At 59.2% G+C, this 12120-nt stretch overlaps 1 protein-coding gene across 2 annotated transcripts in view; it reads right to left on the bottom strand.

Moving 5' to 3' along the window:
- The window catches only part of FRMD5 (FERM domain containing 5), a 69640-nt gene that overhangs the window by 57037 nt on the left and 483 nt on the right, over positions 1–12120 (bottom strand). The gene's annotated exons all lie outside the window — the stretch shown is intronic.

Raw genomic sequence — 12120 nt, 5'->3', positions numbered from 1 at the left:
CAGGGAACAATTCCTGCCCGATAAGCCGTCTTCCCTCTGGCAGTGGGAGGCCATTCCCTGCGTCCATCCCTTGCCCCAAACCCCTCTCCGGCTTTCCCCAGTGTCCCCCAGCCCGTGCTGCGGGAGCACAGACCCATCTCTTGCCAACGCTCCCTTTGCCCGCCGAGCCGCCCTCTCCGGCTCTTTCCCACCGAAGGTAATTACCTTAAGAGCTCATTACGACCACAGGATGTGCGGCTGCTGCCTGGAAATCGTGCTCTATTTTTATCCCGTTAGAGTAAAACTGACAAGAATTGTCCCTGCGGCAGGAAGGCAACCGGCTCGTCGGAGCTGGATTTCTCTTGGCCGAAAGACGATTTCCCGCCCCTCCCGAGCAGGTGGGACCCCCCTGGCAGGGCCAGCGCTGCCTCCGCCGCGTCCTGCCACAATTCCACCGCGGGGGCAAGGACAGGGCGGCCCAGGCAGCCCCCACAGGTGTCCTGCGCCCCGACCCCGGGGCTGCACTCCCCCGGCACCGGGCAAAGCCCCTCCTGGCGCTCAGGAGCTCTCCAGGAACAGGCTCCATGGATCTGCCCCAAATCCCAGCCACAAACCCGCCCCCCACGGCCCCTGGGCCCTGCAGGGCCCCCCAAAGCCCGGCAGATGCTCTCCGGAGGTTCTCCACGAGCGAGAGCAGGGCAGGAGGATGCCAAACAGGCTCAGAGTGTGTATGGATTGCAAGGCCATGAATATTTGAAGGGGCTGAGTGAATCTGTTCCGACGCTGTGCAAGCTCCAGTGCCCCTCAGGCCTTCCCCTGGCCGGGATGCCAATCCCGTGCCTCACTGCCTGCCCAGGCACGGCCGGATAATTGCAGCACTTACGGGAGGATCTCTGGCCTCTGCAGAGGATTTTTTCCCCAGCACACCTGAAGGATCCACCCTCGCCGCGCCAGGCCTCTCCCGTGCCAGGCTGCTCACTGGGAGGAGCGCAGCAGCCAAAGAGCTCCGTGACTCCTGAGCCTGGGCACTGAGACATCAGCGGGAATGGGAACGGCACAGCTCCTGTGGGAGCAGGGACACAGCAGCACCCAGCACAGGGGGCACCCGGGGAGATGCCACCCGTGAGGGCACCTCGAGGGGGTGGCACTGTCCCCTGCCCGCCACCAGCCCTGCTCCCCTGTTCCCACGGCAATCCCCGGCCCTTCCAGCGGCCCTCAGCCCTCCCTTCTCCCCGCTCTCCACAGAAATCCGGGGAGCAAAGCAGAGGGATGGGGTCAGGCAGCGTGTGTGGGGTCAGTCACTGCTCCAGGCTGAGGGCTGCTGCCCCCAGTCCTGCACAGGAGCCGAGGCTGGAGCCCTCCTGAGCGGGTTTTCACTTCATCCACATCCCATGGAGACTGCACAGGGTGGAAAACCCCGGCCCAGCTGAACCCCAGCCCAGCTGAACCCCAGACCAGCTGAACCCCAGACCAGCTAAACCCCAGACCAGCTGAACCCCGGCACAGCTGAACCCCAGACCAGCTAAACCCCAGCCCAGCTGAATCCCAGACCAGCTGAACCCCAGCCCAGCTGAACCCCAGACCAGCTGAACCCCAGCCCAGCTGAACCCCGGCACAGCTGAACCCCAGACCAGCTAAACCCCAGCCCAGCTGAACCCCAGACCAGCTGAATCCCAGACCAGCTGAATCCCAGACCAGCTGAATCCCAGACCAGCTGAACCCCAGCCCAGCTGAACCCCAGCCCAGCTGAACCCCAGACCAGCTGAACCCCAGCCCAGCTGAACCCCGGCCCAGCTGAACCCCAGACCAGCTGAATCCCAGACCAGCTGAACCCCGGCACAGCTGAACCCCAGACCAGCTGAACCCCAGATCAGCTGAACCCCAGAGCAGCTGAACCCCAGACCAGCTGAACCCCGGCACAGCTGAACCCCGGCACAGCTGAATCCCAGACCAGCTGAATCCCAGACCAGTTGAACCCCAGACCAGCTGAACCCCAGACCAGCTAAACCCCAGACCAGCTGAACCCCAGCCCAGCTGAACCCCAGACCAGCTGAACCCCAGACCAGCTGAACCCCGGCCCAGCTGAACCCCAGACCAGCTGAATCCCAGACTAGCTGAACCCCGGCCCAGCTGAATCCCAGACCAGCTGAACCCCAGATCAGCTGAACCCCAGACCAGCTAAACCCCAGATCAGCTGAACCCCAGACCAGCTAAACCCCAGACCAGCTGAACCCCAGACCAGCTAAACCCCAGACCAGCTGAACCCCGGCACAGCTGAACCCCCCTCCTGACCCTCCCGTGTGTCCCACAGGCACCACGGCCACCTGAGGCTGTCCCTGCTGGAGGTGACCCGTCTCCAGGGGCCTGAGGAAGAGCAGGCACACAGAGGAGGGCAGGGACAGTCTCGTGTCACAGCACAGTCACAAGTGAGGGCTCAGCAGCTCCCCCAGCACTCCCTCTGCTCCCCCAGGCCCGAGCAGGACCCATCAGCTCCTGCACAGATTAACTGTGTCCCAAAAACACGTCTTGGGAAGAGCCCAGCGGCGCTGGGAATTACACACCGCCCACGGAAGCTCCAGACGGAATCAGCCTGAGGAGCCATCGCTCCCCATTACACCCCGTGACATCCCGGAACAAAATTCCCCGCGTTAATTACAAAGCCCTATGGAAATAGGAGCGCTCTCCTCTCCTGTCCCCGGCTCTGAGAAAAGCCTCCCCTGGCGCTGTGGGTCTGTTCAGCTCCAGGGGACGTGGCCCAGGGGCCGCGTGTGATGCTGGCAGCGGGCAGTGTCATTTACACTCGCTCCTTGGATTCATTCCGTCTGGGTGCCTTCTTCACGTCCAGAACAAAGCCCAGGTGTGAGGCCGGGGCTCCCTGCAGGGCTGTGCTCCTGCCTGGAATGTGACAGGGTAGCACACAGCCCTGCTGAGCTCCCTGGACGGCCCCAGGCACCCTCGGCCTCACCCAGACCCCGCAGGAGGAAATCTCACCAAAGCAGAAACCACGGGCAGAACAAAGCCCCGTCGTGTGCTCAAGGAGTCGGTCCCAAGAAGTGGTGACAGGCCGGGGAATCACTCCCTGCTGGTTTACACCAACCCGCACATGGGAACAAAGCCAGCCTGTGATCACACAGGGCAAAAACGCTGGGGAGAAAGGAGGGACAGCGGTGACAAGGGCCAGGGGCAGCAAAGTCAGCTTGGGTTCAGGAGAAGAACCTCAGTACTGAGGAAGAGCTCAGGACCACCGAGACTTCGGCAGGGTCTTGGTCCAAGGGAGCACCTGGGGCAGAAGCAGGGCGAGGGCTGGAGCCAGGGCTCGGTTCCACGATGCCAGGGGGGCCACGAGTGTCCCCGCACAGATGGAGGAGGCTGGGCTGGCACAGCAGGAACGTTCCCGGCTCCCATCACACCTCCAGTGCCCTGCCCCTGTTCCTCTGCCGCTCCAACCCCAGCCCCCCCCGTTCCTCACATCTCTTCTTTTCCAATGGCCCCAGGAGCTCCAGGTTTTCAGGTCCCAAAAACACTCTGTTCTCATTCCATATTTCCTTTGGAAAGCCATTTTTACTTGCAAGCCAGATATATTAGTCAGCAAACCATACAGTGCAAGGCTAATGAGAACTAGATCGATTCATGAAAACTACCTGCTCAGCAAATTTATTATTTTTCAAACACGAGCCTATTGGATTCTGGCTTCTTCCCCCCAGTCCCAATACACTGCCCATTCCCTGAGTTCAGTGGATAAGGGATAGCTGCAACTGCTGCCTGATCCATATATTCTTAAAGCCCCTTGCCAGCTCCAGCATGGCTGCCTCAGTTTGTGTCATTTTTTTATTAAAGAAACACCCCCCAATGGGCAGCTGGATGGATATTTCCTTTGGGATCCCAGCCTGTGTTCCAGGGTGAGAGCCAACACGGAACAGCCACCACAAACCCTCTGGAAAACACAAGCCCCTCATCGACGTGACAGATATGCCACTATAATTAAAGTCTTTGGCAACAGACATTATGCAGCCAAAATATTCTATTTCGGGCTGCAGCATTGATCACATCCTGACATCACACACGAACGAGCTGAGGCCTTGCTGGCTGTGCAAGCTGCTGTTAATTACCGTGGAGAAAAACCACCTTGATTGTCCGGTGAGACACCAGTACCTGGATCCTCCTGTGACCCGGCCCTGGGGTTTGTCCCTGCTCAAGGCTCGTGTTCTTCACTGCCAGACAGGAGAGGTTAAAATCCATGGGAACCTTGGATTTCCAGTGAGCTGCCCAGTGCACACCTGGCACTCCCGGGACAGGAAAATGGGACTCAGCCTTCGCTTGGCTCCTGTGGGATTGAGGCCAGCAGGGAGTGGAGGGAGGCTCCCAGCTTCAACAGCCAAGGCAAGGATGGTAGAATTGTTACGGCAAAATTATTCTGATAAAATCATCAGGGTAGAGCCGGCTCATGGCTCTGAGCCTTGCTCCTCTCCAGGGGGAATTTCCTAACCTTTCCATCTTCCCAGCACAAAGTACAGCATGAAGAACCAGGGAGGTTTTCAGCCTGTTCCCTCGTCTGCAGAGGAGCTGTTTCCATCTGCATCGACTTTCCCGGCCAGGACCAAAGACTGGACAGCTCGGGGAAACAAACCGTCCCTGGTTTCCCCGAGGAGCACTGGGATCATGCAGGGATGGACACACAGAGCTGATGCTGTGGTTTGGAGCACAGCCCTGCCCCACCGAGGGGTTACATAAACCCGGCCCCGCTGCTCTGATGGGGATCGGCCGCGACAGCCGCTGGCTTTGCTGAGGAAAATCAGATTTCCCCGGATTTCACCCCCGAGTCCCTCCCAGATAACAAGCTGCAGGAAGCACACTGGCATCTTGTGTTCTGTGTGTGCACAATTAACCAAGCTGCTCACGAAATTCCAGCTGCCAAGTCACTTCTGCCGACAAAGACAACGGCACCGGTGAGGGTGATGTGCTTGGAGGGTAATCAGCGCCCAAGTGCAATTAAGGGCAGAGCAGGGCCTGCAGCTTTAAAAGGGCAATGCAGGAGGGACAAAAAGCCCAGCTGGTCCCCAGGATCCCATCGGATCATTCCTCCACACTTACAGAAATCCTTGTTCTTCTCAGAAGAAGAAAGAGCTTTTCTCCACCAGCGCCTGAAGCCCATTCCCACACCTGCCCCGGCCCTTCCAGGGAGAACATCAGACTCTCGGGACCAGACATGGTTTGCAAATGGAATTATCAGATCCCAGAACGGTTGGGGTTGGAAGGGAAGTGTGGCATCCAGTGCCACCCCCTGGCATGGGCACAGACACCTCCCACTGTCCCAGGGGCTCCAAGCCCCAATGTCCAGCCTGGACTGGAACATTCCCAGGGATCCAGGGGCAGCCGCAGCTGCTCTGGGCACACTGTGCCAGGGCCTGTCCACCCTGCCAGGGAACAATTCCTGCCCAACATCCCACCCATCCCTGCCCTCTGAAAGGAAGCACACTTCCAAATGATTTCTTTTCTGAAGAGGGAGGAGCTGACCTCCAGGATCTGGGCAGAGCAGCTGGCACAGCTCCTGCCAGCGCTGCTCACCTGGCTTCTGCCCCAGCACCCCCCAGCACCCTGGCACAAACCACGTGGGCACTCACGCTGCTGGGTGACACGTCTGATAAGGTTTCATTTCATTTTTAATTTTCTGTTTTTTATTTTTCCAGCAGTGCCAGCGTGCTCCCCAGACCGTCGGAGCACGGCGAGGCGCAGCCGTTCCCTCTGCCGCTCCGACCCGCACAAACTCAAAAAGGTTCCGTGTGTGTGAGTCCCAGAGAACGTGTTCCCACCCCGCTGCCCTTCACGCTCCTCTTCCTCACCGAGCAGAGGAGCTGTGGCAGCCACAGGGCTCCTGCAGGGCCCTGCTGCTCCCTCCTGCCAGCGGCTGCTCCCGCCCCGGGCACGGAACCTGCCCTGGCTAAAGGTGCTCTGGTGCCACAGCGACAGCGCCAAAAATGCCCCAGGTGTGGGCTCCTTCCCGTGGTGACCCAGGACGGCGGGTTTGCCTTTCTCCCGGGCCTGGGCAGCAGCTGGCAGAGCACGAGGAGAACGTCTCTTGGGGTGACAAAGGTGTCACATAAATTACATTTTGGAGAGTACCCAAGCGCCACAGTGGGTGTAACAGTGATGGGAATGCAGGGGGAGAATCCACAAATCAGCACAGGATATATTTTCCTGAGTTCTGAGGCTTCCAACAGGCTGGTAGGAACAACCAGAGCGAAGTAACTACTAATCCTCTCAGAGGAAGGCATTTATTTAGCCCCTGGTCTAGCGGGAGGTGTCCCAGTCCATGGCAAGGGATTGGAACACGATGAACTTTCAGGTGCCTTTCAACCCAAACCATTCAATGATTCTATGATTCAACGATCCCTGCCAGTCATCCCCCAGCCCTGGCACACCAAACTCTGGCCCAAGGTAACCACAGTATCCACCAGGACCTGCTGCCATCTCCTGTGCTGAGCAAGAGCCACAGCCCCTGCAGACACTGCGGACACGCTGGCCTCACAATTCCAGATCATCAACGGGAAATTGCTCCCCTACTGCTGGTATAATTCACCCTGGAAACATTTCAGAGAAAAGAATTTGACCTGAAACCTTCTTATTTGCAGAAGCAACTCCAGAGCTTGCTGTAACCAAACAATAATTGGGTTTTCTGCCCACAAACAAGTGGCTGATGGCAGTGGCAGCATTCAGGGCTCCGCCAGTCCCAGGCTGACCCCAGGCTAACGAGGGATTGTCTGTTCTCCACAAAACGGATGGCAAAGAAACCCCAGCATTTCCCTCACAGCAAACCCTTGCTTGGCTGGTTCCCAGCCTTCTCAGTGACACAACACCAGACAAAAATAAGCACAAGCCACCCTCGAGCACGAAGGGCCCATCAAGGAGCCGCCCCCCAGGCCAATCGGCAAAATCCTGGCACAGGGTGCCCAGAGCAGCTGTGGCTGCCCCTGGACCCCTGGAATGTCCAAGGCCAGGTTGGACACTGGGGCTTGGAGCAGCCTGGGACAGTGGGACGTGTCCCTGCCCATGGCAGGGGTGGCACTGGGTGGGATTTAAGGTCCCTCCCAACCCACAGCACTCCAGGATTCTGCGAGCCACACACTCTGGAGAGGATGCCACCCTGCAGGGGCTGGGGAGGAATTTCACAGGCTGGGAGCATCTCCAGCAGGGCCCTCCCTGCCCACCACCACTGCTGGCATCTCCGAGAGGGTCTTGCTGCCCACACAGTCCTTGTCCACTCCCTACACGGCTTCCAGGAGGAGCCAGCCGTGAGCTTCCAGTGGCCGAACAGACGTGCTGGGTCAGAGAGGGACCTCAGGAGCTTTCAGCGCCTCTGGTCCTGTTTGGGGCAGACCAAGGCATGGTGTGAGTCCTGGCAGAGTCCTGGCACTGCCAGCGCGTGGCCATCGACGTCATCCCCGTGTCCACGATCCCTCTGGGCTCCCGGAGACTGACTCAAAAATTAAAAATAAGTGGGCTGCTCACGGCACTCGCAGTATTCCCCAGATGCCTCAAAAAAAGCCTCCTGCTGCACGTTACCTAATTCTGACACGACAGAAGGAGCAAATGAATTCCTTTTTCCTGGCGCTGCGGTGCACATCTCCCTCCAACGGCATCTCCTGTGCGTGTGCACGAGCGTGCGGACATCTACATCTATATCTGCCTCTGTGTCTATATTTGCCTTCAGCATCTTCCACAGGAAAGTGATAAGCAAAGTAGTTCTGTCAGGAAATTGGCTCCTGAGAGGGGAATAGCCGGCGGGTTCACAGCAGGTAACGTTGTAAAACAGGTATGAAAAGTGAACAGAAAACAGACACTTCAGCTGGCGGAGGAAGAACAGCAAGAGAAACGTTTTCCACGGGCTTGCAAAACAACTTGGGGTTTTGCTCCCACTGAAATGTGAGTCAACATCGACTCCCGTTTTCAGTGGGCATTTAGTGGATGCTTTTCTCAGCTGCCTTCTGTACCTTTTGGACATAAATTTGAGAGGAAAAGGAGATGAAATGCTGCTTTGGCTGCTGTTTCCCCTTCAAACTCATTGTGCATTTCAGGCAGTTTCCCCCCGAGCCTACAAAACCAAGTGTATGCAAATGCTGGAGCCAGGGGCGAAGGAGCTGCCCCGCCAGCGCAACTCACAGAGACACGGCTGAGCCACAGCGATGGCTTTCTGCTGCAAACACATTTCCAAGGCCATGAATAAAAACATGACTTTAAACAGCCAACAGCAAAGCCGTGGAGACGCCTTCAGCCTCGCTGGGACCCTGGGGCTGCCCGGGGGCTCTGCGGGACCGGGAGAGAGGGGGATGCTCGGAGAGGCTGACCCGCGGGGCTGACCCCTGGCCGGGGATCCCCAGACTGGGACCCCAGCCCGGGATCCTCACCCCGGGACCCTCAGTCCAAGGACCCTCAGCCCCGGGATCTTCAGCCTGGGACCCCCGGACCCCCAGACTGGGACCCCCAGACTGGGACCCCAGCCCGGGATCCTCACCCCGGGACCCTCAGTCCGAGGACCCTCAGCCCCGGGATCCTCAGCCCGGGACCCCCGGACCCCCAGACTGGGACCCCCAGCCCAGGACCCTCACCCCAGGACGCCCAGCCCTCCACACGCCGCATTTCTGCCAGAGGCTTTGGCCCCGGTGCCCGTCCCCGGCTGTGCAGGGCAGGGAGGGCTCTGGGACAGACGGACAGACAGACAGCCGGCACCGGCCCGGCACAGAGCCCCTGGTTTGTGCCCTGTCCCCCCAGCCCCGTGCTCGGGGCTCAGAGCGGAGCCGCCCCTGCGGAAGCTGCGGTCTCCTAACCTACTTCCCGGGAAAAGCAATTGGAAACTCTCCGAAGATAAGAAGATAATGAACAAATAACCTTCACTGCCACAAACCCCCAGCTCCCCTTTGTGCCGCTGCCTGATATTAATGATCCTGTCAGGGCTCCTACAGAACTCCGTGCTCCAAGTGGGAAGCAGGGGGTTTGTCCCAGAGCGCAGCCAGGAGCTCGCTTTCATTTCTTCCCAAGCTTCGGCGAGAAAGTTCTCACATCCTGCATCTAAGAAACCATATATTTATTTTCTCACTTCTCCACGTTCCTGCCCTTCTGCTGGGGTTTGAAACAAAACGCCACTGTCTTTTCAGGAAAACGCTTGATGCATCGAGCAACGGCAAATCATTAATTATTTCGAGCCTTTTTATGCCACCACTGACACCACAGTGAAGAATTTAAAACATTTCCTCAGACAAGCAACTCGCTCAGAGCAAACCACAGCCTTGCAGGGTGTTTCAGAGCTCTTTTCATCCCGACGGCGCTGCCAGCAGCCTGCGCCACGTCCCTGCTGGAGACAGGAGCACCAGGGGTGAAACCTCATTAAACCCACAGCCCGGCCAGCCCCTCACCACGGAGATGAGCAAAACGCCTTCAGGAATGCCTGCCCCTCTCTGTGAGCCCCCTCTCCCCGGGGACACGTCTGGGGACAGTGACACCCATCAGCAGGGGCCCCACGCCCACAGGTGGCAGCCAGCACGGGCAAAGGGATGGGGCAGGGATGGCTCTCACACCTGGGGGACCCCAGGCCCAAACCAGCACCGTTATTGCCTCAAGAGGTGCCTCCGTGGCCTGTGACACTGCTGAACAGCAGCTTTTCCCAGCCAAAGCTCAACATCCCGGTGTTCGGGCAGCTGCTGTGAGCCTCCGAGCCCTGCCAGGGCTGAGGGCCCGGCCCTGCCCGCTGGGACACACGGACACACCCAGACAGACGCTGGGACAACATCTTCCCCAAACCAGCAAACACTGGAATTCACAAAAAATCCTCACAGCAAAAGGTTCACGGAGGTGCCAACCGCGCTGGGCCGACCCACTGCACCCCAGTCCCTGTGCCCATGGCACTCCTGTCCCCACATCAGCACCTGGGGCCCCAGCGATGAGTCCTCCACGCTCCTCTGCCTGCTTGGGTGGGCTGTTCAGGAGGGAAAATTCGGGAGAAAAAGAGGAAGGATTCATCCCAGCTCAGACAATGAACTGCTCGTTCAGCATGGGAATGTGAACAAAGCAAACCTTGGGAAATCAAATTAAAAAAGGGCTTTATTTAGAAGCAGAATGCTCAGGTATGATCTGGCAGCGCCAAACCCCTACTCACACACCTTCATCAAGCACAGCCAGAGGTTAATTTTCTGACAGGTTTAACCAGTGCCATTCATCTGAAATGTAAATAAACCTCCTCAAAAATCAGCTCTGCCTCCAGTGCTGCCTCCTCCTCCCCAGCAGTGAAGCCAGATGACCCGCCAGACAGGCCGAGCTCCAGGGAGGGCACGGAGCCCATCCCCGTCCCTGCTGCCAGGGAGGACACAGGGGCACGGCAGCACAACCACGGGCACAAAGTTCCAGGCACGGCTCCTCTCCCGGCCCCACGGCTCTGCCCCGAGAGCCACGGCTGCGGCTCCGGCCGGGCCCTCCGGATTCCAGCAAAACCAGGGAGACACAAACGACATCCAACAGGCACAGGAGCAGCCTGATCCTGGGTGAGGAGACACCGCGGATCCCGGCAGGATGTGAAATCTCCGCGCCCGTGAGGGAATGACCTTCAAAACTCATTCAGCGCTCGCAGCCTGCGCGGTGACGGCTCCTCACTTGCGAGACATTACACATTCCTGCTATGTTCTCCCTAATTTCGCATGGACTATAAATACTTGGCTCATAAGGCAGCACGAAAGCAAGCGGGAGCAAACGTTTAAGTGGGGTAACCTTGCCTGTCAGGGTAGCAGGAGCGAATTCTCCATCCCTCAGGTCGTGCATGCTAAATACCAGGGATCCCTGTTTACTATGCTGCACAGAAAATATCGGCCGGAATATGGGACCGAGTAGTATTTTCTCTTTAAAAAAACAACTGACATGCAAAATGACGACACCTTGTCAAATTGTCTTAAGGGCAGAAAATCCAGATTTTTCTGAACTGCTCTGCCCACACTTTCTCTCCCAAACTACGGTTTCCCATTTAATTAGTATTAAAAACCAGCCTCTGAGAGACGAATTAGTTTGGCTTACGCAAAATAAACTGGGCTGCTGTTCGAGCTGTTTACTGGGTCACACTTTACAACCCCGGTGGGGGAGGCGAGCGGGCACCGGCGGCGGTTACCACCATTCTTCAGTGCTATTTGCACAAATCATCCTATTTATCGATTTCAGGCCGTTTAAGCCAAAATGACGGTAGCCTGCAGCACCCTTGGTAACCGTCCTTGGGCATTATCACCAAACGCAGGTTTGTGCCTGTAAATGGAGGGATGTTCCCCCTCCTTGGCATCACAGGGCAGGGGGAGCCGGGGGCCCCCGAAGCCGGGCGGTGGGAGATGTTGCTACTGACGTGTTGAGTCACCTTTACTCAAAACTCTGCCCCGAATTTTCCATCGCCCACGGGCTGGGCTGGGGCCAGCCGCCTCCAGCAGCAATCCCCGCGCGTGCGGCTCTGCACAGGTTTTCGTGAGCTCCCTTGCAAGGATGATGCTGACGGCAGAAACGAAGCGCAGGAGCGGCCGGAGCCAGGGATGCTTCTCTCAGCCCCCGGTCACACGGTCCCGGTACCGGACTCACTCCAGCGGAGCCCGGGAGCGCGTTTCGCTAGTTTTCAGCAATACGACACATCCCACGACATCTGCGCGCTGAGCGATGCCCCTGGCAGCCCGGCAGCACAGGGACACCGGCTGAGGGGCGACGGCCCCCGCCACGGCTCCCGGTGCCGGTGCCGGTCCCTCCCGGCGCGGGGGCGCAGGGGGCGGCGGATGCGCGCCCGTCCCCGCCGCTCCGGACGATTACAAAACCCGAGCGCTCATCACGGCGAGCCGGGCGCTACCGGGGGAGGCAGAGCGGGCACCCGGCGGCGGCGGCGGGGCCGGGAGGGTCCGTCCCTGCCAGCAGCGTCCCTGCCCTGCAGCATCCCTGCCCCGCGGGTCCCCGCGCGTCCCTGCCCCGCCGCATCCCCCGGACCGCGCTCGGCACCCACGTCCTCCCCGCGCCCGGCAGCGGAGGGTTCACACCGAGCGGCTCCGCGGGGCACGGCCGCGCCTCCCCCGGCCCCGGGGCAACCACGCCGGGCTCCCCCAGCCCCGCTCCGGCCTCGGCTGCGGGAGCTGCGGGCAT

The sequence above is a fragment of the Chamaea fasciata genome, unplaced genomic scaffold, assembly GCF_029207755.1.
Source record: "Chamaea fasciata isolate MVZ Bird 193981 ecotype frontalis unplaced genomic scaffold, bChaFas1.0.hap1 SCAF_14, whole genome shotgun sequence".
Taxonomy (NCBI): Eukaryota; Metazoa; Chordata; class Aves; order Passeriformes; family Sylviidae; genus Chamaea; species Chamaea fasciata.
Note: the sequence above shows the minus strand (reverse complement) of the source record. Positions and strands in the feature narration are given on the sequence as shown.